Here is a 26,802-nt window from a genome sequence, read left to right on the forward strand (position 1 = left end):
TGGTGTGATTTTGCTATGATAAAGCATTAAGGATGCATTAAGTTTCTATTATATTAAAATGAAGGGATCAATACCTTGGACGTCGACAGTTTTCTTTTGTGTATGTGACAGAGAATGAGTTGGTGTAACGCTGAGAGAATATGATATGAAGCAATATAGGAATATCGATATGTAATTAAATAGCATGACATCTGACCAGCTTCAACATGGCCGTTAAACTGTGGAGAACAAATGATTTCCCTGCAGTTGTATTTGCAGGATTTTATTACCCATAAGCAAAGCTGGCGGAACTCGGGGACAGAATGTATTACTGAACAGTAAAATATACAGTGAGACAGTGTTAATCCGGAGGATATCCTTTCCAGTGATATGGTTTGTGTTAAAACATGAAATAAGTCACGAAACATGTCCGCTCTGCACATTTATTCATGTGCCTTTTCATATCTGCACATATTCAGACGTTTCTCTGTGTAAGAAGAAGTTTCACTATATAGAAAGTTTCACTATATAGAAAGGTAATCTTTGCTTAATCTATTTCATAGCATTGCTTGAACTAGTATTCATTGGATTCCGATTGAAACTGAAAATAATAAAGTATTATATATAACAGAGGTACAGATTGGTTTAAACATATTTTATTGTCCAAATGACAACGGGATTAGGCACAAGTAAGCTGCGTATCTGCGTACATTACGCAAACATTTATGTGAAAACTCAATTTCTATTAAGTCTATTGCGTACAAGTAAGCTTGAAGTTTTGTAAATACTCAATAAATTTGATCTTACATGCGTACATACAAAAATAGATAACATAACTGAGGTATAATGAAAGGTTCTATTTCAGCACTTGAACTTGGCAACTTCAGTTTTTCTTATCGTTTCTAATACAGCAAATCAAATATAAATAACAAATACGTAAACCAACATTTAAACTTTATTATAGTTTTGCAATTAATGGAAAATGGCAAAATAACCAATTGAGTTTCAGTGAGTTGGGTACAATTTATTTGGTTACTCAAAGGAAAATTAGGATACCCTATTGAGATGAACACAAGCGAGCACATAACTCAATGACCCGAAAAGTTATCTGTAGCTCTGTCAGAATATGATTGGATTTAATGGAACCATGTATGTATTTCGAAATAAGCTAAAACGTCAATCAGTAACTCTGATCATAATCTATGTTCAGAGAGTAAACCGGGAACTCCACCCAGTGATTAATGAATTTAGTCAAAATAGGAATTACATTGGGATCAGTTTTGAGGAATTTGCAATTTCCTCCACCCATCTGTCCTAAAACTTTATGAACGCTTTACCGAGGCCTTGGGTGTTGTAACTTTGATGAAATCAAACTTTCGTGCAAGAGATTTATGAAAAGCTTTGACATCCCCTTGAAGGATGATGCTCGATGGACCATAAAACCTGTATGTAGACCGAGCATGAGACTAGATGCTTGGGTGTGATCTCATTACGTGGATCACAGATGAGCTACTTTGAGTTGCTTTTTAGACAATGAATTTGCGTTCGTGCTTTCATGACGTTTCACTTTTCAGTTTCCGAGTGATCCGAATGATTATTGGTCACATGGAGTTTTTTTAAAAAAAGAAATGTCTCCACGCATTATTGTCTTTGGCTATTTGGCTATTTCAATAGGTGATACAGTTTGAGGTATAGGCTTTTAAGTGGAGATCTTTACCAAATATTGAGTGGTATATATGTATGATCATGAAATACATAGATCCCATTTAGTATTAGAGTAGACAAACCCTTTTCATTCGTATTATGTGTTGCTTACACAGTCTCAGCTAAGTGATGACATGTAATTGTACATAGTATTACCATCTTCGACAAAGTACACGGACAGCCAATAATACACATGAGTATGAACACACAGTGCGATTGGAAGTGACAGCCATAAATATTCATGAACGGCAACATGGCAGAGATTAATAAATGCACAGGCTTCATGACATCATCACACGATGGTCATATATAGAAACGTGATCGTAAAGGAATCTTATCACCAAAAGCTATGACTGACACTATCGATGATTGGTGGGAATATCTGACAAATGGAACCCAAACATATGTATGCATGAATCGTGTACATCATGTCTTTGACAAAATACTCATCGTCCATTGGCATTGATTACATGACCACTCTGTTAATGTTTGGCCCCACCCATTTACAATCTGTGATTTTCTTGATTTTAAATCGTACAACGTATTGGCGTGATATAGGATCACCATTACGTGTGTAAACACGAGCTGATAGTCATGAGTTAGGCATGGGTCAAAGTATTATGATTAATCGCCCACGTGAACGAATGAGTAAAGTTATTTTAACCTACAGGCCGTTGACCCAAACTAGACAGTCAAAATGCAATATTTATATAGACTCCTTAAATTGTTGAAGAATTATTTACTTGTGTACATTTTGTTACAGACTGGTGAAAACAGTTATTTCTTTATTTTCATCTGTTTATATCAAGTGGTTACTGGACCAGTGTTGAAGTACCTTGAGGAACTATGCTTTTGTTACCAATTCGTACCCAATGTCTTTACAAATTGTTATGTCCAACCTTATTCTTGAAAATGAAAGTATAATCTTGTCTTTTTTTATGTCAGATGTGAATTCGATGTGAAACAAGAGCGCCAACGACCAGATCTATTTAGTATTCACGATCACTTGCGCTTTAAGGAAACCCTTCAGTTATGAGACAACTCAATTGTCTCTTGTCTGCTAGCCTGTAGTCACCTCTCTGCAGAAACGGCTACAGTATGCCAAGTCACATCCTAATGGTATATCTAACCCCTATAGGGCACTTCCCAACACTTCTAACGTTAACTGTAAATAGAAGCGACAAACCCTTTCCACATTCATAAGAAATCTCTGCTAACAGCAGAGTCGATTGTACAATTGTGACTATATCATGAGCATATACTTGAGAACGTAGAAATGTACATTGTGGCATCCCAATATGTGTGGAATAACTCAACGGACATACATTCATTTTGTACTTATGGCATGGGAAGACTGACTGACTAACTAAGTTTGGTTTTACGCCGACTTTTAGCAATATTCCAGCAACATCACTGCGGGGGGACACCAGAAATGGGCTTCACACATTGTACCCATGTGCGGATTCGAACCCGGGTCTTCGGCGTGACGAGCCAAAGCTTTAACCATTAGGCTACCCCTCCGCCCCGGCATGGGAAGAACAAAATACAATTCGTAGACGTCAATACATATTTAAGTCATAATTTAATTTAATTCTTTTACATTCTTTCACTCTTCCGAAATAAAGCTGTTTACGACTAATTACACCATTTAAGACATGTGTCCAACTGGGAACTATCATCATGAAAGAATATCGATCTTTTAATGGGACGTCAATCATTAATCACGTAAATATGTATAACCAGAGGAAATATCACTCGTTTCTATTGATTATCAACCAATAGGCAGCCACAGCACCAGAAGCCGCCCAAGATAACTAGTATGAAACTTGTCAGACCTTTAATCCCTGTTCAATCACTGTAATGCTGTCTATTATAGATGTCAATCTATTACACCACGTCAGAGCTTGAAATAGGTTCCTGTTATCACATGAGCGTTGATGTAGGAAACCACCTGGACGGACTCAAGGTACTATGAACACACTTTACCGCATCTGTTGGTATCATCTTACAATACTGGGCCAACATACCACACAAATACCTATGTCCTATAACTTACTTTATAATAAAAATTATTAAATGCCTAAATTTGATGCACGTTACACTCCCCCTCTCTCTCTTTCTCTCCCTCCCTCTTTCTCTGTCTCCCTCTCTCCTCTTTCTCTCCATCTTTCTCTCTTTCCCTCCCTCTCTTCACTCTCACCTCTCCCCTCTCTGATTTCTCTCTCCCTATCTCTCCCTGTGAGGAAACTCACCCCGTAGATGTTGAGGAAGTTCCAACGATAAGCGAAGTTCTATAAAACTAGTTAACTACTTATGATTTCTAACGTATTCACTCAATGCAAAATTGAAATGGATACTGTATTCCTGAGTTCGAATCTCCTGTTCGCTCCGATTTTCATCTCCGGTATGTCAACATAAAATCAGAACCGTCTACGACCTCGGCCACTTCAGACTCTCCTCTGCCCAGATTAAGTTGCCAGCGGTAAATCTGTCACATCCAATTAGCTTAATCACCCACACAACTACAGGCGAGGATATGTTGTCATGTCTCTAGATCTACCGCTCGAGCATTTGCAGTGACAAAGATTAAAGTGACATGTTCGACTACATAAGCTCATAGCTCACACTTACATGACAGTCAGGTGTTCGTGAGATGGATGGTTTGTCTTGTCCAGCCGGTTGGCCTGAAGGTCATCGCCAGTTTATAAGTTCAAGTCGTCGAGGTAGCCGACCACGTGTTTGATAGACGCAAACATAATAACACCGCAAATACAGCGTGTACACTGACATGTACCACGCATTTCGCTGGTAACCTTACATGGTATTGTATTAACTCTGCAGACTCTTTGTGTGTGAACCCGATTGTATCCCATTACATATACAAAACTGATACCATCACAAAACATGCATTGTATACTCCTAGAACCCATAGTTCCTTTATTTATAGACCGCCTCCGTGGTGTAGTGGTTAGAGCGTCCGCCCGGGAGAGCGGAAGGTCGCGGGTTCGATCCCCGACCGCGTCATACCAAAAGACGTTAAAATATGGTACTTGTTGGTCCCTGCCTGGCGCTCGGCATTAATGGGTACTACAAGGACTGGTCGGCTCGGAGTCAGTATAATGTGTCTGAGTGGGGTATTCATGCTTCACTGCGGCATGGTATCTCAGTGGGCTAGCACTATAAAACCGGCTAGTACAAGCATCCGCACATACACATACACACGCATGCACGTCGTCATATGAGCGAAATATTCTCAAGCAAGCACGACGTAAAACCCAATTTCACCTCACCTCACCTCCTTTATTTATCTCCAGAATTTCACCCACAGTGCAATATATACCTTGTGAAGAAACCTGGGAAAGAATAAAGGAACACTTGTACCTTCATGTGTTCCCTTATTTGTTTCCATGAGTATATGATAGCATAACGTTGACACCTGGTGGATCATAACATTGTATGTCGTGTAATCTCTTCTATTTTGAAAGAAACAAGCAACTACATCTAGTGTCAAGGGTTATCTGGGTCGCTTCATTTCAGGCCTTAGTATTGTATTTAGGACTGGTCAGTTCTATAAAATAGTTCAGGAACTGTGAGACAGACTAAATAAATGATGTACATTGCATGCCATTTGATAGACAAAGCGATGTTACACTGTATTAACAAAGCTGCATATCATTACATCACGTAGAATTCGTATCATACATTCACAATAGTGTATATCATTACATCGCATCCACTTCATAGCAGGGGCGGTAGGGTAGTCTAGTGGTTAAAGCGTTTGCTCGTGATGCAAAAGACCAGGGTTCGATTCCCCACATGTGTACAATGTGTGAATCCCATTTCATACCATACATTCACTAGAGTGTGTAGCATTACATTGTAAGGGGGTATCATAAGTTATTCCACATGTATCCATGAGTGATACTAACTGTAGGTCACATCAGCACATCTCAGCCACAGTGAAATGCCACATGTTTGTATGAACGGTGCGTCCTTTCATTCGCGGTTACAAATACGTAAGGGCGGTTACATCAGCAGTACGGCTGTAGTTTATTGTCTTGGCGACCAGTCAGGCTGGGCCATGTTCCTCAAAGCGATTGTAACACTACAATTGTTGCAAATCACTACAATCCAATTGTAACTTTAACTTACAATCACTTCACCGTTCCTCAAAGCAATTGTAAGTTACAATAGTTGTAAGTTACAATCACTTCCGTGAGCTGCTTATGACCGTCGATTGTTGTGTATGAACAAGATGGCGGCGTTTTTGTAATTCAAAAACAAAGGAGACAGAAATTTGGCCCTGAGAGGATATTTTGAGACCGTTGTCATGTTCTTGATGTTTACAATGACGTTGAAATAGGTACAGAATGATAAGAGCTTCCATTCTGAAGCTGGTAAACATGCTAGAACCTGGGTTATCCTCGGACACCCAGCGTTTACATGCACTATCCGTAGAAAGCAAGGTTTTAATTACTTTGCGATATCTTGCTAAGGGTGGATTAATTTTTCGTCTGCTTGAAAGAGGAAGCAGCACTCACCAACCGGAAGTAATGTAAACGCATTATTTCTAACTTTCGCTCAAAATATCGCGAGACTTACAATTCCCTTACAATAGCATGGAAGAACGACAATAAATTGTTATTTACGATAATTGTAAAGTTGATCGTAGGGCTTACAACTGATCGTAGCGCTAAGATGATCGTAACTCTCATACTTTAACATAGACTTACGACTGTCGTAGCGCTACAATCGCTTTGAGGAACGGGGCCCAGGACATGCTTACCTTTTTTGCGAACACCTGGTGTCATCACTGATTTTTACTGATCCTTTTCCAAAGCTATTATTTCCTTTACGCCCAAACGGAATTAGTTTCTGAGGACAGTCAAAATGGGTATTCTTTAGCACCGACTTTCTGTATTCTATATTGAATAGACAATGGTGATATAAATAGTCCCTTTAAGACTTTCGTCATAAATAACAACCTATGATACATCTAGATTATACCAGTATATACAGGAAAGCAACACATAAACCACCTATGCACAGTGCAGTCACATACTCCCCCAAAAGCACACTACCAGACACTGATAGCGTGCATGAATCCCAGTATTTAGGTGATGTGAGCTTTGATTCCCTCAAGCAGCAATATGTGATACGTACATTAGGCGGTATAAGTGGTATATATGGAAACTGTCTTTCGTGCATTTACTCTATATTTACTCACAGTATGTCCGGATCTGCGAACATAGCAATACATGATACTTTTTTGCATTTGATTAATATCGACTTGAAGGCAGGATTTCTAAAATAAGGATCTTCCTGTTAGCCGTCTCGTGTCTTGAATGTTCACCATGCTTGCTCAGAGCAATGCGTAACAAGACTTCGTGATAAATAATTTCATATTCGTCTCCAGTTGACTGATTCGTAAGACAATTTTATAATGTAACCCAAAATGTACATATTATGTGGCAGTGATATTTATTGTCGAACAATGTTCCAAATGTGATATATTGTAAAAATGATATTCAGTGAGGTGCAGTGGTGTGCTCTATTTTAAGTTAATAAAATTATTTGCTTGAGTAGCATTTTAAAAGTTGAGACGTACAATAGTGAACAACGTCTTGGGATAAAACATCTTTACTTCGTCAGTGCGATTTTTTTATATAGATTCTTGACACCGGTACAAGAACCTGTATCGAAACGTCGCACTCACGATCAAATAAGTTGTTCAATAATAAACCTATTGTTTGATCGGCATTCTGGAAGTTGGTGAGTGAAAAATAAAGTTGTATGCTTCATTCTTATATTTTAACTCGTACTCGATTTAGACAGATAGATCTGGAAAGTGCTACAAGGATCTTATTCTAGAATCATTGTAAGTGTAAACCGTTCTTGCATCTTTTTTATCAGGTATATAATGACAGTTAAATATTTCCTCTCATCTGTCTTAAGTTACAGGAAGACCAGCATTGTGTGTTTGGTCATTATACCCTGGATACTCTGCCTAGTTACAAGTTGGATTACTGTGGCTGAGAGGTCACTATTACCATCGCTGCCGTTATTGCTATAATCACTGCTCTTGTATTATATCATCTTTGAATTCTTGCTGCCATTCTGCCATAGCACTGCCATTTGTACTGTTATATCGACACCACTGTATTGATTTGTCCTGATTTCTGAACTTACATAAGTTTTGATACAACTGTTAATTACATCACAACGCAATGTTATTTGTTGGTTTGCCGGTTAACGTTATAGATTCAGCTCGGAAATCAACACGAAAGAATGTGTATCAATCAATACGACTGTAACTCTCTTAACATGGTCAGCCTAGACGTATTTGAGACATTCTTCCATGTCAATTAGTACAATAGTACATGTATAATATATTTGATGTCAGTGCTTATATACCTTTTGGTACTATGTTCAGATATGACAAGCTGTACGAATAATACTATATTTATCAATGTTACTGACAATTATTCAAGTGAAAGTTAACGTTCAATTTTAATTCTGGAAACCCAGTTCACCACTTATCAGTAGGGGCAGAGGTGTTCTATACTACCCATCAAAAGTTTAAACTCGCTTAAAGTTACTCACTTTATGTTATGTATATGTATATATATACACTAAACGCCGAAAGAAACGTTACCCTCCTTCCTTAATGACGGAGGTACCCGTCTTCAGCTGGCGTTGTGATGCGTGGACGTCCACTTCTTGGTCTGTCTACGGTGACCCCTGTCTGTCTGAAGCCCTGACTAAGTCTTATAACCGTGATACGGTTGCATCCGAGGGCGTTGGCAACAGCATTGTATGTCGACCCCATCTGCACCATCCAAGTGGCTCTCTCTCTCTTTTCAGCTGTTAATTGTGGCATATTTCTCGTACTTGTGTATCATATCATGTATTCTAGGCTCTCTTCGTACCCTATAGAATCATTCTACACGTGAAATGTATTCAAATACTGCTTGAATATTGCTGCATTTAGGCGATTGATATTGATATGTGTAAACAGAAAATGGCAAAATGTTACTTTGCAAGCAAAAATGTTAACAGAGATAATGTTCAGAAGATCCTAAACATTTGTTCACAATATCAAAGACACGTTTTACTTGTTTTCACTAATGCAAATCAGCAGAAAATGTTTTAAAGACTGGAATTATAGAAATGATTATTTTACAATTTTACACACTCTACAACAGTTGTGTCTTGTTTTAATAGTTGAAAAATGGTGACTTTCAATGGTTTATCTTTGTCCCGAAGCAGAATTTTATTTCAACCTTTCTTTTGGACATCTAAATCACTGTTTTGGGGGGTTTTTTTCGGCATGGACGAAAATAGGACAATTTAACTCGTCTGAAAAAGATGCATTTCACCGAAATATGAATGCATTTGAGAATTAGTTTTTTGTGATTTGCATAAAGCTGTAAATTTTTAAATTAATACCTTCTAACATATCTTTGATAGTTTTTTAAGTACATGTAATTCATAAAGGTAGGAGGTTAACGTTTCTTTTGGCGTTTAGTGTATATGGTTACATCGAAGATGAATATCTCCACTAACTTGGGGAACCAACTGCAAACCTTATGCAGATGAACTGCACGAGGATCATGCATCAAATTGCTGGAAAGCATGTTCAAATATCATGCATGTGGACAGCTGCGTTTTGGTGTAAAGTTTTGTTAATAATTCGCAAGTTTTCACTCAGTTTCACCTTTTATTGAACTTATGACCGTAATCGTTTCAACGTTACGAAGTTGTTTTACAATACAACAGTTCACGTGTAAACAGTACCTTTAAGCAGTATGGAGTATTTTGCAAAGTCTAGTTTAGAATAATTGACTGAAGTAAGTGGCTACATTTACATTAGTTAGTCTAAAGTTTCGATGGGTAATATATATCTATCTCATCTCACGATACATCTCAAGTCACCAGAGGACCAGAATTGTGTGTGATGATCAGACCCTACCTGGTCCTAAATGCAAGTTGGATTACTGTGGCTGAGAGGGGAATATAAATATCATTGTCTTTATTGCTATAATTACTGTTCTACCCGTAAAGGTCCGGGTTAGAATATTGATCTTCAGTAACCCATGCTTGTCGTAAGAGGCGACTAACGGGATCGGGTGGTCAGGCTCGCTGACTAGGTTGAAACATGTCATCGTTTCCCAATTGCGCAGATCGATGCTCATGCTGTTGATCACTGGATTGTCTGGTCCAGACTCGATTATTTACAGACCGCCTCCATATAGCAGGAATATTGCTGAGTGCAGCGTTAAACTAAACTCACTCATTCACTAATTACTGTTCTGGTATTACTTGAATTTGTACTGCGACACCTCTGGAAAACCAGAGGCATGAAAGTATGCTCGTTGGTTCCAGTCCCAACGTTACGAACGCTTTGTGGATCGGGAGCCCTGGTTCTAACGAAGTGAAATTAGCAATCGCTATCATGTCATCGTCTGGTGTTTAATACAAATACACAGGTGTTTATACATGTTTATTGGGAATGTGAGTGTGTGAAAACGCTCTGGTTGAAACTGAAAGAATATATTGAAGATAAATCATCAGAAAATTTTACCCTGACAAAATATACAGTCTTAATTGGCGGAAATAATAACAACCTTATGAAGACATACTTCTTGCCAGTAAAAAATATATCCATATATCAAGTATTAAAAAAAATAAGTTATCACTGGATACATTTGTAAAAATATTGAGTGATATTTTCAAGACAGAAAAGTTTATTGCCAGTAAGAAACAAAACATATTACAATTTGACAGAAAATGGTCATCTCTACTGCACACATTCCCAGCTTAATGAATATTCCAATATGTGTAATGCCAACCCATATGAATTTCTGTTTTACGGTGTACAAGTGTTGTTGCATCATGTACTTTGTATATTTGTATCTACTGATTTTAAATGAATAAAAAATTATTAAAAAAAAATAATACACAGGTGTTTAGACAATCATCATTGAAATGCTTTGTTGTGCCTATGTAACACTGTTTAAGAGACAACTGTGTGGACATTTTCTTTTATGTATGTGACAAATAATAAGTGCCTGACACATCAGGGACCTAAGGCCAGGGGTTAATCACTATCACTAAACGACAATTGCATACTGCGTGATTGTATCTTGCCGAGTTCCATCGAATCACTGTCTGACCTGTCTGCTGTTTCAGCTTTAAAGGGACCTGGAAATAATGCCGAAGCAAGTGACCATTATCCTCGGTGTTATCAGCAAGGCAATAGCCTTCAACTGGGCAAGATTCAACGCCTTCGGATGTTTTGGGAGGTAGATGGTGGATGGTACTTCAAGCCCTGGCTGAGGATACGGCGATTACAACAGAACCGGGGATCATGTTCGGCATGAATATTGATTTAACAGATTCTGAGAAGGATATTGTTCCGCATTGTTTCATCTGAAATGGAGATACTCGCATTACTGTTCATCAAGTGATACCAGTGACGTTCACACTGTTGTTTAATATTCTCGAGTACAGAAAAGCAAATAGGTTAATGCAAGTGTTGTGACTGAAGCTGGACTAATCATCATAAGTTGTCATGTCTTATCTATGTCTAGAAATTGTCTTAATTCAGCTATGTGACATTTTAGCTACAGACGAGAGGACATATCGGACGAAAACGTATCAACATAAACTCCTACACCTAATAGGCACATTGATGCCTTTCCAAAGTCCCGTAACCTCAAGCATCTTTATGCATAGACGGCCATAAGACTTCACTTCGCATTGAGTGAGTGAGTGAGTTTAGTTAATGAATAACGATCAAGGAGTCATAACACCAGGTGTTCTCCAAGCGATAAATGTGTCTTGGAACCTGAGTGAGTGAGTTTGTTGTTACGCCGCACTCAGCAATATTCCAGCTATATGGTGGCAGTCTGTAAATAATCAAGTCTGGACCAGACAATCCAGTGACCAACAGCATGAGCATCGATCAGTGCAACTTGGAACCGATGACATGTGTCAACCAAGTCAGCGAGCCTGACTACCCGATCCCATTAGTCGCCTCTTACGACAAGCATGGGTTACTGAAGATCAATATTCTAACCCGGACCTTCACGGGTCTCACTTCGCATTGTTTAACGACATCCCTATAGACTTTATAAGACCATCAATGAAAATTACCCTTCAAACTAACATAAATCCTAAACGCAATCTATTCCATGATAGCATTTAGCTGAATATTCCTGGATCCGAGGCAAATGTTTCCCCATTAGTTCTAGGTTGTTGTGCTCTGTTTAATTCATCAACAAAACAAATTATAGAATCCAAAGACATTAATGCAGCCATGACGAAAGAGGGTTTATAAAAGGGATTACGAGCAGGCAAATTAATGCTGTATTACGGTCTATTCTTTACAAACAGTAACATCTATTCAGGTTTACTGGCCATTGTATGTGCCAAACACGAATAAATGGAAACATAACTGTACTTTCCACGTATTCAATCGGACATGAGACGGGGAACATGTTCCGACGTCATCACAAACCCTATCTGAATGCGGTCATGCGGTTACCAATGGTGGTCTCAGCAACATCAACGTGATATATGGTATTTTGTACAGTTTCGTATTCATGGAACAATCAGAAAATAGAACTCCTTCGGGAGTGCAACGTGAACCTGATCTTGAATCAGCAAATATTCCCCTCCACCACACAGTTCTACGAGATCAGGAGACAATTGCATCCTGCCTGGGACTTTGACTCACAACGTTTTGCTGCTGCCCTGGCATCGTTTTATAACTGCACACTGGTTGATGTGTGATTGGTTTGTGTCAGGGACACTTTCATTTGTGGATGTAATAAATATCTTGCGGTCATTTTAAGTGTAATAAACTTGATCGTGTGAACCTTAATTCGTTCACGTATATATATTTAACAGTTACTACGATTACAAAAGAAATGAACGAGGAACTTGTAGCCTACTTGCTCTTGTATTAACGCCTGTCTTAAGTACTAAATGTTGAACTGTGAGACATAAACGCAATTAAGGCATATACGGACTCTAATAGTGATAATTAATGAAGAAATTTGCCGGGACAAAAGAAAAGTGTTTACTTATCAGGTCTGTTTAGTTAAGTGGTCTTTACTTAGGAGGTTTCCACTGTAGTTTTACTCAGACATAAAATATACTTCCCATCAAAAGTTTAGACTCACTAGTGTAAATATAAGCCACTTACTTCAGGCAACTGTTCTAAACTAAACTTTGCAAAATATTCTATACTCTTCAAAGGTAATGTTTACACATGAACGGATGTATTGTAAACGAATTCGTAACGTTGAAAAGATTATAATGATGATTCAATAAATGCTAAAATTCAGTGAAAATTGTCGAATTCTTAACAAACCTTTTCACAAACGCAGCTGTTCACATGCACGATATTTGAACATGCTTTTCAGCAATTTGATGCATGATCTCGTGCAATTCATCTGCATAAGGTTGCAGTTTGTTCCCCAAGTTAGTGGAGAAATCCATCTTCGATGTAGCCATAAATATATACACACATAACATTTAGTGAGTGTTTTAAGTGAGTCTAAACCTTTGATGGGAAGTATATAATAACACGGCATAATCACTTGACCTTTTGGTAAGATCCCTAGAATTAGGAATATAGGAACTGGGTACACTTACAGACACAACATACAGGTTCCGTTTCCTCTTGTTAAAGAACAGTGGTAAATATCGCTTTGTAACGTAAGTTCTCCTTGAAATCTCGTGAAAATATCCTTCAGGTATTCTTGTACATTGTACAACAGAGCATGTATCATTGATTTTAGAAGATAACAATCATTTTAAAACAAGGGCCTTTAAGCCAGAACCAGACCATATCCTTTCTACCACCGTACTACATATAGTCGAGTATTATTGCAATGTCTTTGAAGAGACCACCTGTACATATCTCCTGTAAATATAAATAACCCAATGAATATCCATATAATGCAAGCATATACGTTCATTATATCCATGCCAACAACCTTCGGCGCTAACTATTGATCGGGTACGGTGCTGCCAATAACAGTTTGTGGTCTCTCTTCTAAACTGAGATAATATGATATTAAGATTGCAAATATTTGATTTCATTATCGTCTAGTCGGGGTTATATGAGTCAATGATTACTTTCATGTTGTTAGTGTGATTTAGAGCAAGCGAAGTATTCCAGAATGATTATTCAATGTGGGCTGACGTTCTAGCTGTCAGAGTTCAACTAATTCAGCGTTCCCTCGAGCCACAATTTGCTACTTCAACGAACTCTATCTGCCTACGGACTTTGAATTAAGTTTTCAGCATTTTTAGAGTCTGTAAAACATAATTGTTTCTCTTAATGACAAGGAGTGGAATTGCAACAAAGGAGACCACCATTCCATCACCCTGTGTATATTTTATAAAACAAGACAGATTTACAATACCCGCATTCTTTATGAATTTTAAAAAAATATACCCGTATTTAATATCAATAGTTCCATCATTATCCTGATCAAACTGATAATCAATAGTTGTCCAGTCCAGACAGATAACGTTATTGGGAAACAATGTGGCCATATGTAATAATTATCCCCCTGTCCCATCAGTCAATCCCTCAGTCAGTTTAGTGGTGAAATAATATTTAATGAACTGACTCCTGTGTAACTGCTTGGTTGTTCATTTCTTTAAGTGTACTTTCCCCTTTGCATTGACATTTTTTATTAAGTGCGGTTTAATTGTTTTATCAACAAATTATTCTTTTGCAGACATGAACGCTACTATACCGAAATAAGTGTTTATTTTCTTCTTGTGGTTGCATACGCCATAACAACTGGCTTCTTTAATCAACATGGATGGTTCAACTCTTTGGGGGCTGGATGTTTTGGATGAAGTCCCTTTGGAGCCGTCCGATTCGGAACCGGTCTACTTTGGAGGAGAAAAAAATGAAACATACAACTTTATGAAGGAGGTTTACTTGGAAGTGGTGGATTCAAACGTGGTTGTTTCGGTGATTCCCAGGGATTTTCAATCAAAGGAGACCTTATGGACTCGGCAGTTTCCAGACAATCGTGATTACTGATGAAGCTGCTGTGCAGTCGTTGAACTGTGATTTGATAACCGTGTAGATCACATGAGAGGCAAACCTGGAACAATTCAACCAAAAGAATGCCGGAGTTCGGGTGATTCGGAAGATCTGATGATTATCCTTATCCTCATCGAACTGATAATCACGTCAGGTGTATGCACCATAGGTAGATAATTAAAACGTATTTTATGAAATATTTGACTGGCTTATCACTGAAACGCTGAAAATATGTGCGTGTAGCACAGACATGATATCATAAGTACTATTCTCAAAAGAGTAACCTTATTTAATACAAATTCACATGTACTTCAAGCCTCTGTTAAACTAAAGTATCTGTTTAAAACTTCTATATTTACCGAGTAGAGATTCCGGATAAGCGGAGTAACTTACCCCCGGACAATGACATTATCTGGTTGAGTACGTGTTTTGGGTGGCCGGCGATGAATCAGATTGCTAGATATCAGTTACTGACATAAATAGATGATATCACAGTCCGGTTGCGTGTAATCTATTTTGCTAAGACAGCTTAGACAGAAACCCCAGGCTTATAAAACCATGATATCAGTGGGCGATGTTTTTTTGTCCAAAAGGGTAATAACTTTCCTTTTGGGATTATATAAGAGAGAGACAAATCGTTTTCCAGCTCAAACAAATAGTTTTCATGCCATCATCATCATCATCATTGCCTTTATTATCAACTTAAAATGTCGGCGATGTGCCCATAACTGCAACAACAGAGGTGGAATAATACATTTACAATGTCACTATATGAAGTTTTATTACTAACTAGTCTTTGAACAGTTTTTGTATTGTTTGTTGTTTAGCGCCGCAATAAGCAATATTCAAGCTTCATGGCGTCGGTCTGTAAATAATCGAGTCTGAATCCGTTTGAAAAGTAAGAAAAATGAATGAATGCCATCATGTTTCAGACACTTTTTCACTGTTTCACGCTGTGGCAATATATCAAATGACATCTCTTTAGGACAAAAACTTTGTTTCACTGAATCCCAACCTGTTAACCGAAATTCACTCTGTAAATGTTGAACACGACGTTACGTTTGCTTCTTTCGAAAGATGACGCCACAAGGAATGCTATCTTCTGAGTGAGATGTCTTCCAGTTTATGAAGCTATATAGTGATCAGATTATGTCAAACTAACATTATTAATATTCACTTTTCAGCATGTTTAACTGGAAAATCTTACACCTGCTAGAAGTATTACAGTATGTTTGTAAAGGAAGGGTAACATGCTGTACATTATTTCCCATGATAAATATCGCAATATGATGAAGTATGTGATCGCAGTATGTGATCTTTTTCCCTGCTAGTTTTCAGTACGTGTTGCTAAAATCCCATTATTGCATAAGAGAACATGATCTCGAACATAAATTTATACTTTATAGTGTGTCATTTCAGAAGTAAGAAGAATTGTGTTTACTGAGCGACTTTTCTTCAAAATCTGCTGACTTAAGTCCTGGCTGCACAATACCATTTAGAAAATTGTCAAATGTATCGGATAACACTTTCTCAGTAAAGTACCGATACTAGTGCATTTGGGATTGAGTCCCATCCGGGATTCGAACCCACACTCTCAGAGACAGGTCACTAATCGCCAGTACACTTCTAGTAAGTGTTTTAAATAATGCAGAAAATACCACTGAATTTGGATAACGTTTACTATTGATGGACCCATTAGCATGGCCGTAATGCTCATAGTGTCTCAGCCTTGTTCGCGTGTCAAAGATCAGTGTCCGGCCGTCTCTAACTTGCATACTAATGTCTTTCTTATGAAACCTTTAGAAACAAGCATGTGTCGGGATACATTTGAAACATTGGAGTTTTGCAATGAAAGTAAATTTGTTTGTGTAGACATCGGCTCCACTGTATTGAACCAAAGGTTTCTCTTTGTACAATTGAACATTCACCTTTACATCAAGCCTCTTTAATCCTCATGGATGGTTCGACTATTCTGGCACTAGTCGTCCCTTTGGCGTCGCCCAGTTTGAAGACGGCAGATTCAGAGGTGCTAAATTGGAGGTGGATGTTTTGGTAAGTAAGTAAGGAGGTGGCTTGCTAGTAATCAGGGTTACGGGAGATATTACGGAATGTCCCAATGAACCGGATGATCTTGATTACCCCATAACCACTGATAGAACATGAGTTCACACGCTGATTTTTTTTCTAAGGATTACGGACATGACGCCTTCAAGTAAATATGAATGAAAATGTGAAACAGACTTCTAATCTGAAGCTACTGAAATAGCATTTTAAATACGTATATGGTTTCTGTTTTCACCAATATTGTTTTGAAATGAATATCAGATTTACAAGATCAGTGTCTGTAGGTGAGTAGTCTTTTATGTTTACTTGAACCAAAAATCAGATTTACAATGTATATCTGTGAGTGGGATGTTTTTTCAGTGCAGTGGACGGAATGTTAGTTTTCATGGCTTCTCTGGTGATTATTGCATTTAAGCAGTAATTGAAGCAGGTCCTAGTGAGTGGTTTACGTTTCGCGCTATGAAACCATATTCGTTTTATGTATCATCTGTTATATTTCTGAAAACAGAAATACATAAAACTTCAAACACTTCATTGAAACCATTTCCGTTTACAACGTTATGGCGATGCGTTGCCAAACCGGAATACGGGATTCGAACCCACGCACGTAAAGTCATGGCAATGCTATGGTTGGCAACAGAATAATAGATTTGCGGAACCACAGACAACAGAACCATCTGTTCCAACCTTGAGTTAATCGCCTCATGATGTACACGAAGCTATTACTGATCACACACGTGACTATCCTTGAATATGGTTTTAAAAGACAGCCTTTTGACAGTTCTTCATCTCCCTTTTCTGCTGTCTTCAGAAATTACATTATGAGTGAGATGATGTTAGGAGCATCGATTAAATGCCGTCGGGGTACTTCACACACACTTTCAGCCAAATCACTGGATGCATTATATCGCCTATTACCAGCATCTTCCGATGAGGTCTTCTCATCGAAAACCGTTCATTGCCAATGCAACAGTGCATAGGAACATCACAAAACACAAACATGATTGTGTGCCAGACGTAATTAGTTCGTGTTCATTTAGAAACCAAAATGTCCTCAAAAGATATATACTTGTCTTTCATGCTATGTACGATCTGCCGTTGTTATAAGTATACAGGTCTGCTTCACATCAATACATAAGTAGCCAAGGGAGGATCCTGGCTACATGCCGCTACATGCTGCTACATGCTAATGAAGCACATATACGTCAACCAGGATCACTGGCTCATCGTTGACATCTTAGAAACTATGGAACGTCAGTGCAAAAGAATTCCCAGTCTTGACCATGCTTTTTTCGGACCCCAATAAACTGATATATATTTCTTTGCATAAACACTTGCTCTTTTTGTTTGAACGGCATTCTAGAAGTTGGTGAGTTGGTAATAAAGCATACGACTTTTGGATAACAACTTCTTGTTTATTGCTTAGAGCGACGTTTTGATGTAGATCCTTCCACCTTGCGCTTTTAGCTTGAAAACACGCCGTCACTGTATACCCTAGGGTTTCTGTATTGTTCCCCTACGGGCTAACAATGGGTATCATCATAATTACGCTTATCATATAATCGGAATTGTACAACTACAACATGCCGACTAACCTGGGTATATCGGCTTTAAACATGACTGTTCAACGAAAAGGCGATAAGAACACGTAACCAACACTCTATTAAGTGTGTTGAGGAGGTAGCTGAAATTCATCTGGTGATTGGTGATTTACTTCATTGCGCGTCATCGTACCCCGATTGTGGTGGACGTTGTGGTATGGGCTAATCACATTTAAGATATTGCTTTCAAAGACATTAAACTACAGTCATTCTTAAAATGTTCAATGCAGAATTCGAACCTTTATTTGTAGTATCATTTAAAGGCTAGTGCTTTACAAGAGAACATACAAGATAAAAGATGGTGTCCACATGAAAGTTTTTAAGCAGTTGCTCCTCATGGGAAGACTTGACTACAGGAATGAAAATTCGCTCATATTTATAAGGCACGACATTCCAGCATATACAGATATGAATAAAGCTCTGATTCTCGTGTTAACTGTGATTATTGTCGACTAAATAACCTTTTTGTATAATCAATTGCTTTTATACTATGTGTAAATGTAAATCAATAATGCAAGGAGCTTACGCTTCAAATCACAATGAACCCCGGAGGGTGAAGGATTTCTTATGGAGACTTGAAATGTCAAAGGTTTAAGTTTTCCAACAGTGTCATGGAAAGTATCAGATCATGTCCAATGATTGACAACTGGTATTTTGTGTTTCTTTCACAAACATGTTTTTGTAATATTCTGAAATGTTCAAGTACACTCAGCATGAGGATAAAAACGCATTTTTTCAATGTCCAAGAGAAAATGTAACCACAAGCCAGAATGATAATTCTACCATGCGTCTTTATCTTCAGATCCTAAAGAAGGCTTCTTTCAGTGACTTGCTCATTTTCAAATACTGTTTGAATACCGCCATTTTGGCACACTTGAGTCTTACATAAATATTCAGTCTATACAAGCCTACATACCACCTCGCGGTGGGGTAGCATAGTGGTTAGAGCGTTCGCTCGTCACGCCGAAGACCCGGGTTCGATTCCTCACATGGGCACAATGTGTGAAGCCCATTTCTGGAGTCCCCTGCCGTGATATTGCTGGAATATCGCTAAAAGCGGCGTAAAACTAAACTCACTCACTCACTCACTCATTAATAATCTGCATTTGATCAATGAATGCATCCACTTCGTATTCATACACGCATGGATGTACCTGACAAAGTTTGTACTAATGCGTACCAGATTTGCTAATGTATACAATCAAATTATCTTACCTTTTCCTTTACCCAAGGTACGGTGGGGTAGCCTAGTGGTTAAAGCGTTCGCACGTCACGCCGAAGACCCAGGTTCGATTCCCCACATGGGCACAATGTGTTAAGCCCATTTCTGGTGTCCCCCGCCGTGATGTTGCTGGAATATTGCTAAAAGCGGCGTAAAACCAAACTCAGTCAGTCAGTCAGTCACATGGGTACAATGTGTGAAGCCAATTTCTAGTGTCCCCATTTGGTGTATTGCTGGAATATTGCTACAAGCGGTGTAAAACCATACTCATTCACTCATTTATACAAACGTTTTCACGACACGATTTAGTGACAAGCAGAATGACAAAACATGTAGATTCACTGTTCTGCAGGCCAGCTTCATCCGTAGAATTATTGGACCTAGGTATCCTAAATGTACGACTCCATTGATCTTCATTCTTAACCTTTACGTTAGTGTGTTCAATTCCTTATATTACTTTAACACATGTTTCCGAGGTTGTATATTTTAACTTAAATAATTGACTTGCATTTCACTTGCTTGTAACAGTTGCCATCAATGGTCCAGAATAAGCTAACATTTGGGAAACCTGGTATTACAACTCTCTGATGGAGAAAGATGCTAATGATATATTGTAGCCTGTAACTGTTATCCATACCAATAGATGAAAAAGGTAACCGTTTTCATCAATCACTATATATGTTTGTACATAATCCTATCCCACAGTTGGAAACATTTGATCATACGGTTGCTGTCATTGCTCTGGGGCACACAGGACAACAAAGACACTCTGTCATGTGTTGTATATGTGAGTATTAGATTTTTGGCTTGACCTTTCAATTGTACTCCTTATATAAAGAACATTAAAGAGTGACCACAGTACGAATTCGACTTGGAGCTCTCAGATCTACATGAGCGTTCGTAAGTATTTTCACTGTCTCTTCCAATTATTTCACTGACTGCAGTGGCAACCTGAAGAATTTCAGTATCACAAACCACTCCACGAAGTCACGTAAAATGCTGTGAGATACTGAAATTGATACTCTTGGGGCGATTCTGTCCAGGCTCAAGCATGAGTAACGTTATTCCGAATGCTGCCAACATTATCATCGTAGCAATCAATTGTAATCTAATGAGTTGTAATGCTTCTTATTTTGGTACCATTTAAACCCGAGTGGAAATAGTTTCAATGAATGTTCCAGTGCACTGAAAGTTCAAGTTACCAGCCTAATTTGGTTAATAAGATAGATCTTCCCTCTTCTTCATATCACAGCATGGCGGAAAGTCACTATGTATTTACAACAACCAGTGATGCAATCGTGTCATATTTCTTGCAGACATCCCCTTCACAGTGTTGATGTACGTGTTACTCATCTCTGCAGTTGCATTTACCTTCACATCAGCCTTCCTTAATCCATATGTACGGTTCAACTCTTTCGGGATTAGCCCGTTTGGCGCTGGGATTTCCAGAGGAAGTCCCTTTGGCGCCGGCTGGATTGGAGACGGTATATTTGGAGGTGGACCTTTCGGTGGTTTCCAGTTTGGCGGCGGCTTGTTGAACCAAAGGAGACTCAGCGTGTTCGAGGGATTTGGAAGATTGGATTACCCCGATTATCCAGATTACCCCGACAATCTTGGTTACTGATGGAACACAAGAGACCGTTGTATCATTTGTACCGCAGCTGCTCGTAGACTATGGTTTCAGGGGCGGTGGGGTAGCCTTGTGGTTAAATCGTTCGCTCGTCACGCTGACGACCAGGGTTCTAATCCCCACATGAGTACATTGTGTGAAGCTCATTTCTGGCGTCCCCCGCTATGATATTGCTGGGATATTACTAAAAGGGCGTAAAACTACACTCACTCACTCACTATAGTTTGAAACAGTTATTTGACAGTTCCACTAGATTAAACGAAAATGTGAAAATGTGAAATGCAAAAATGGTCACAATCGCTCTGAAAATAAAACTCTAAATTATGTGAAGTCTACGTTGTTCTTATTATTAGCTTTTTAAAAAATATATAATTACACATGCATATTTACAACGGCGTTCAGTTATATCACAAAGTGAACCAAATTTTAGTTTAATGAAGACTCTGAGCTTGAAAGCTTGAAAAAATTATTTATCGTTTTTTGTCGTGTTTTCATTTATCGATTGAGCTGGCGTTAACGCCACATTACTTTTGTTATATCGGGACATGTAAGCTCATTTGGGAATCGACATGATCTCTGAACGTTCAGCGATATTTCCTGGTTTTGTAGCTGAAACACCTAGGATCATAGTCAGGGGAAATCCTTGATTGTAATCCACGATCATTTGATTACACCCCCATAAAGCATAAACAATTACGAATTTCAAGAAAGCTAGATGGCGCTGGAAGTGGTTCCTTAGGGAGGCAAAGACGTTTTTCATGGTGAATCAGTGCATGATTAAATATAACTAAACATACACATAAGAAATTTTACGAGATCTTATTATTTGCAAATTATTATTTCCGTCTGGTAAATGATTGTGGTATTTGCACCTGTTTTGTTCTGCCATCGCGGCTTTGGTGGCTTGAATGTTACTTTATCCGCTATTACAGGTATACGACAGCGGGTCAGTTTGATTTGGGAGTAAAACCCGAAGTAATTCTTTGCGGAAACCAACAAGCAGGGTAATAAGCAATATCATAGCACATTGGCTCGCCTTGGGGACAAACCAACAAATTATACCTAAAGAGCACAGTCCCTTGGCAATTTACATCAACATTACCACATTTTTCAAATTTATTTAAACTTTTAACATTTTCCATCGATATTTTGTTTTGGTTATTCCTCCGGTTATTCTATGCTACTCAGATAAAAAAAATGAATAAATTGAAATAGACAAAAGTTGTTTGCGCAAGATTGCAAGCAATTGTCCGGAAAGCACAGCTGAGTGATAAAAAAGATTCGCATGCATATTCTTTCCATAAACATATCGCTGTAACCTGCCCTGGGTAAATTAATAGCTGACATTGAAACAAAGAGTAGCCATTATAAACTCCATGTTTACTTTATCAATAAAAGATATTAGATTTTATGAAGCCTATATTGATAATTATTCATACATTTACTGCAAAATGCATCGGCCTACCTTTTTTTATCAACTTTCAATCAGTACTAATCTTTCAAGCGCCGAGCATTACTATTCATAACACGATTCAATTTTAAAGCAGACAGTGATTAGAGAGCAGAAAAACGCATCTATTCTCCATAACAAAGTTAAAAAGTTTTATTTTACATTTACTTTGCATTTAAATTTGTTTTTTTTGTCTAAGCTAATATCCTATATGTGTGGACATAAAACACGAACCATGCCTAATGCGTGGTATAAGCCGATTCCTGATTCCAAAGTTTGCAGTAAAGAACATAATGAAATATGGAACTTTCCCCATAAGTTATATCACCCGTCCTTGACAGTGTTGACCATTGTAAATATTTAAATACACCCATCATAACAATAAGTAATTTTAACAACAAAGTTCCAACGGTAACCAGAACCACCACCTCATTACCCAACTGTAAGAAGTTGAATGAGTGTGTGAGTTACAGGTGCTAACTTGACGAGGGAAAGAATAGCATAGTGATGGAAGACTTGAAAGTTTATCACTTTGAGAAATTCAACATATAACATTATTCATTTTTCACTTCAGCAGTTTTCATTTTAGCTGCAAATACTCAAAATCATGCATGCAGGTTCAGTTTAATAACACAATATTAAGATCTTCATTAAAAGTCAGTCAAAAGATCTTTAGCATCATGTGACACCTGGGGATAAGTTGGATACCTGGGGGAAATTCCAGGTATCAATAATCAAACTCACTCATTACAAGGTTAAAGGGGATTAAACATGTTGATACGTACAGTACAACGACGGATGACTAGGACAAATATACCTACACACAGTCACTTATATTAATACTATACTATTTCATAGAAACAAATCCCGCATGATACATACATTCTGCTGATAACGTTCGAACAACATGTCGTAGTAAGCAGTGTACATATGTCCAGGTTCCAGGAGACCCGTGAAGGTCCGGGTTAGAATATTGTACTTCAGTAACCCATGCTTGTCGTAAGAGGCGACTAATGGGATCGGGCGGTCAGGCTCGCCGACTTGGTTGACACATGTCATCGGTTCCCAGTTGCGCTGATCGATGCTCATGCTGTTGGTCACTGGATTGTCTGGTCCAGACTTGATTATTTACAGACTGCCACCATATAGCTGGAATATTGCTGAGTGCGGCGTAAAAACAAACTCACTCACTCAGGTTCCAAGACACATTTATCGTTTGGAGAACACCTGGTGTTATGACTCCTTGATCGTAATTCATTAACACGTAGGATTAAGGTTATGGAGGCTGGCGTCTTCCGTTGCTGCCAGCTTGGGGTGACCATGTCTTCAGCGATCAAAGTTTTTGGGACAATACCGTATTTACTGATATCACCGCTTTATCTACAAGACAATGTCACTTTAATGCGCATTGGTAATATGCACAGTCAGCTGCCACGAAGAAGGATTTTACTAAAGTAGGTTCACATGTCCAATGTGAGTGGGCTGATATTCATTTCAATTTTAGTCTTAAAATGCCACTCTGGTTTTCAGGTGATGAGAATGTGAAATTCTAAATATGCAGAACATGCTACTTAACGTGTAATTAAGTGGGCGATGTAGTTTAACTCAGCTCAAAACAGTATTACTTGGAATCTAAATACTCTTTGGATTATTGAAATTCATTGATAAATGTTTTTAAAATCCGCCTACCCATCTTTTTATCAACCTGCAATCAATGCTAATCTTTCAACAGCCGAGCATTTCTATTCAAAACACGATGCAATTCTAAACAAGATAATACTTAAAGTGCAGAGAAGTGAATCTATTCTCCATTACAGGCTAAAATGTGTTACTTCAAAAACATTTTGCATTTATGTTACTTTGTTCATGTGGTAAACTACTTGTATTTTTAAAACGAAAACGCTTCTAACGAACTGATGGATATAATGAACGTTTCTTTGTTGTCTCTATCCACTTCTGTTTATCTTAGTTGAAATGTGTACAAGAGCTACGGTTACAACGAACTAAACATAGTGGTCCCTGTGAGTTTGTTATCACTGTAGTTATTGTAGTTGATATCCCATATGTATCAGGTGGATGAGGAAATTCAGTTGATTTCTCATTCAAACGTTCCTTGCAATAACAGTTACTTTACAATTCGATTAGAAGCATAAAACTTTATCAAAACCATTTATGTTTATATGGTCTCTTTGATACTTGTTAAAGTTTGACAATGACAATATATACTACAATGTCAAATATATACCAAAATGATAAACATATTTTGCTAATAAGGTTCCAGAAAATGGCAGTATCAGTAGCATAGTAGATGTATTAGGGATACTTTATAATATGTCGTCACGGAAAACTACATACATACATACAAATATTTATATAGCGCTAGTTTCTGGCATGTGCCACTCAAAAGCTCTGGAAATGAGTCTGGAAAGACATTGGTCAAGTTCGGTAGGCAGTACTGAACAAATGAGTTTTCAGTTGTGACTTAAATACTGGTAGATTCTCTTGCGATCTCAGGTGCATAGGTAGACTGTTCCACATTACTGGCCCGGATTTTGCGAATGAACGGTCGCCAAATGTCTATGTTCGGGTAGTTGGTACCTCCAGGAAATACTGGGAACCAGACCGTAAGGATCTAAAAGGAATGGATGCTGCCACCAGTTACATCTAACGAAATGTAATAGTAATTAATCTCTGAACCGACAATAATCTTGTACAAGATGCTGAGATTGCTGGCACCTGTAATGGAAACACCAGTCGCGCGGCACTGTCTGTTACATCCTAGCTTTAGAATCAGACACTGTATGCCTCAAATGATTGACATATTTTGACTGTTAAAACAAATAACCTTTGCATTAAACTTTGAAACTTGAAAGTGGACGAACTTGCAGCAACCGGAACCGGAACCAGATTCATGCAACGTAAACAATACGTTCCGGGAGTCACGTGACTCGGAATGACAAGGAGGCCAGACCTTCTCGTACACAACTGTCAAAATGTCCAGAATCCAATTCGAATAACAACGTGTAATTCGGTACACACGATCATTTCAAGAAGATCAATGTACTCATCTGTAGATAAAAAAACCTTAGCTGATACAGCATCCTAAAGCAACGCTATAATGTAAACATGGCAGTTTGGAATGACAGGATTCGGAAGTCGGGATGACTTTGGACTCGCCGGATTGCGATAACAATCGGCGACTGTTAAAACACTTAAACTGACTGTAAACGTCCTCTGAACAATTTATCATTTGTCATTTGTGATAACTGTAGTTGTACCCTGTATACTTGAAATGTTAAAACAAAATATCTAATCAGATACATGAGAGCTGACCAAGTATTAGTCATATTAATTGAATGTTAACTCAACATAAATTCGATATAATGCTAAAAAATATATATAACTGTGACGTAACCCTTGAGCCACACCTAGCTTGTTCCAACGTGAGAACTTCCAAGATGGCGGCTGTAAACACGACTAACGTGATACACTTGATTCTGTTGCGTTGAAAAAAAGCACTGCGTGAAGAATTGTCACCTTAATAACATGCAACATGAAGCTTAAACCTTGGCTGAAATTAGTGTGAGTTGTCCCCCTATCACGAAAGCTGTACGAGTGATTGTTTTAAGTACCCGTACCTGTCTCAAAACCATAACTGATACGTTTGAGACACCTCATTTCTCGTATGCAGATGATGTCCATCTGATGAATAGATTTAACACCGAATCAATGTCTGACACCCTACAACAAATTGTACTTCTGAAATGAAGTCATAGATGACCGAAAGAAAACTAAAGTTAAATGACGACAAAACTTAGGTGTTGTTGGTCGGAAGACAACAGCACATCGACAAGGTAAATGTTGAGCAAGTGAAGATTGCTTGTGCCCGTATCTTCCAATCACATCAAGTTAAAGATCTTGGAGTACAGCTACAGTCTGACCTTTCCATGTCTTCACATTTGGATTATCTGTGTAAGACATGCTACTTTAACATTCGTTCCACTGGTACCATCCGAAAATATATCACTATAGAGAGTCACATATCCAAGTCAGATGTCCTGTGTCTTCCCGCCT

At 38.2% G+C, this 26,802-nt stretch overlaps 1 protein-coding gene and 1 long non-coding RNA gene across 3 annotated transcripts in view; both read right to left on the reverse strand.

Moving 5' to 3' along the window:
- The window catches only part of LOC124276355 (orexin receptor type 2-like), a 139,843-nt gene that overhangs the window by 75,073 nt on the left and 37,968 nt on the right, over positions 1-26,802 (reverse strand). The window lies entirely within an intron of this gene.
- LOC124276358 lies at positions 9,519-25,178 on the reverse strand. The gene is made up of 4 exons (XR_006898527.1): positions 25,077-25,178; positions 24,946-24,953; positions 18,231-18,235; positions 9,519-9,528 (listed from the first exon to the last, which is right to left on the reverse strand). It is a non-coding gene; the product is annotated as an uncharacterized LOC124276358 (long non-coding RNA).

The sequence above is a fragment of the Haliotis rubra genome, unplaced genomic scaffold (genome assembly GCF_003918875.1).
Source record: "Haliotis rubra isolate DU_JTF1 unplaced genomic scaffold, ASM391887v1 Scf208, whole genome shotgun sequence".
Lineage (NCBI taxonomy): Eukaryota > Metazoa > Mollusca > Gastropoda > Lepetellida > Haliotidae > Haliotis > Haliotis rubra.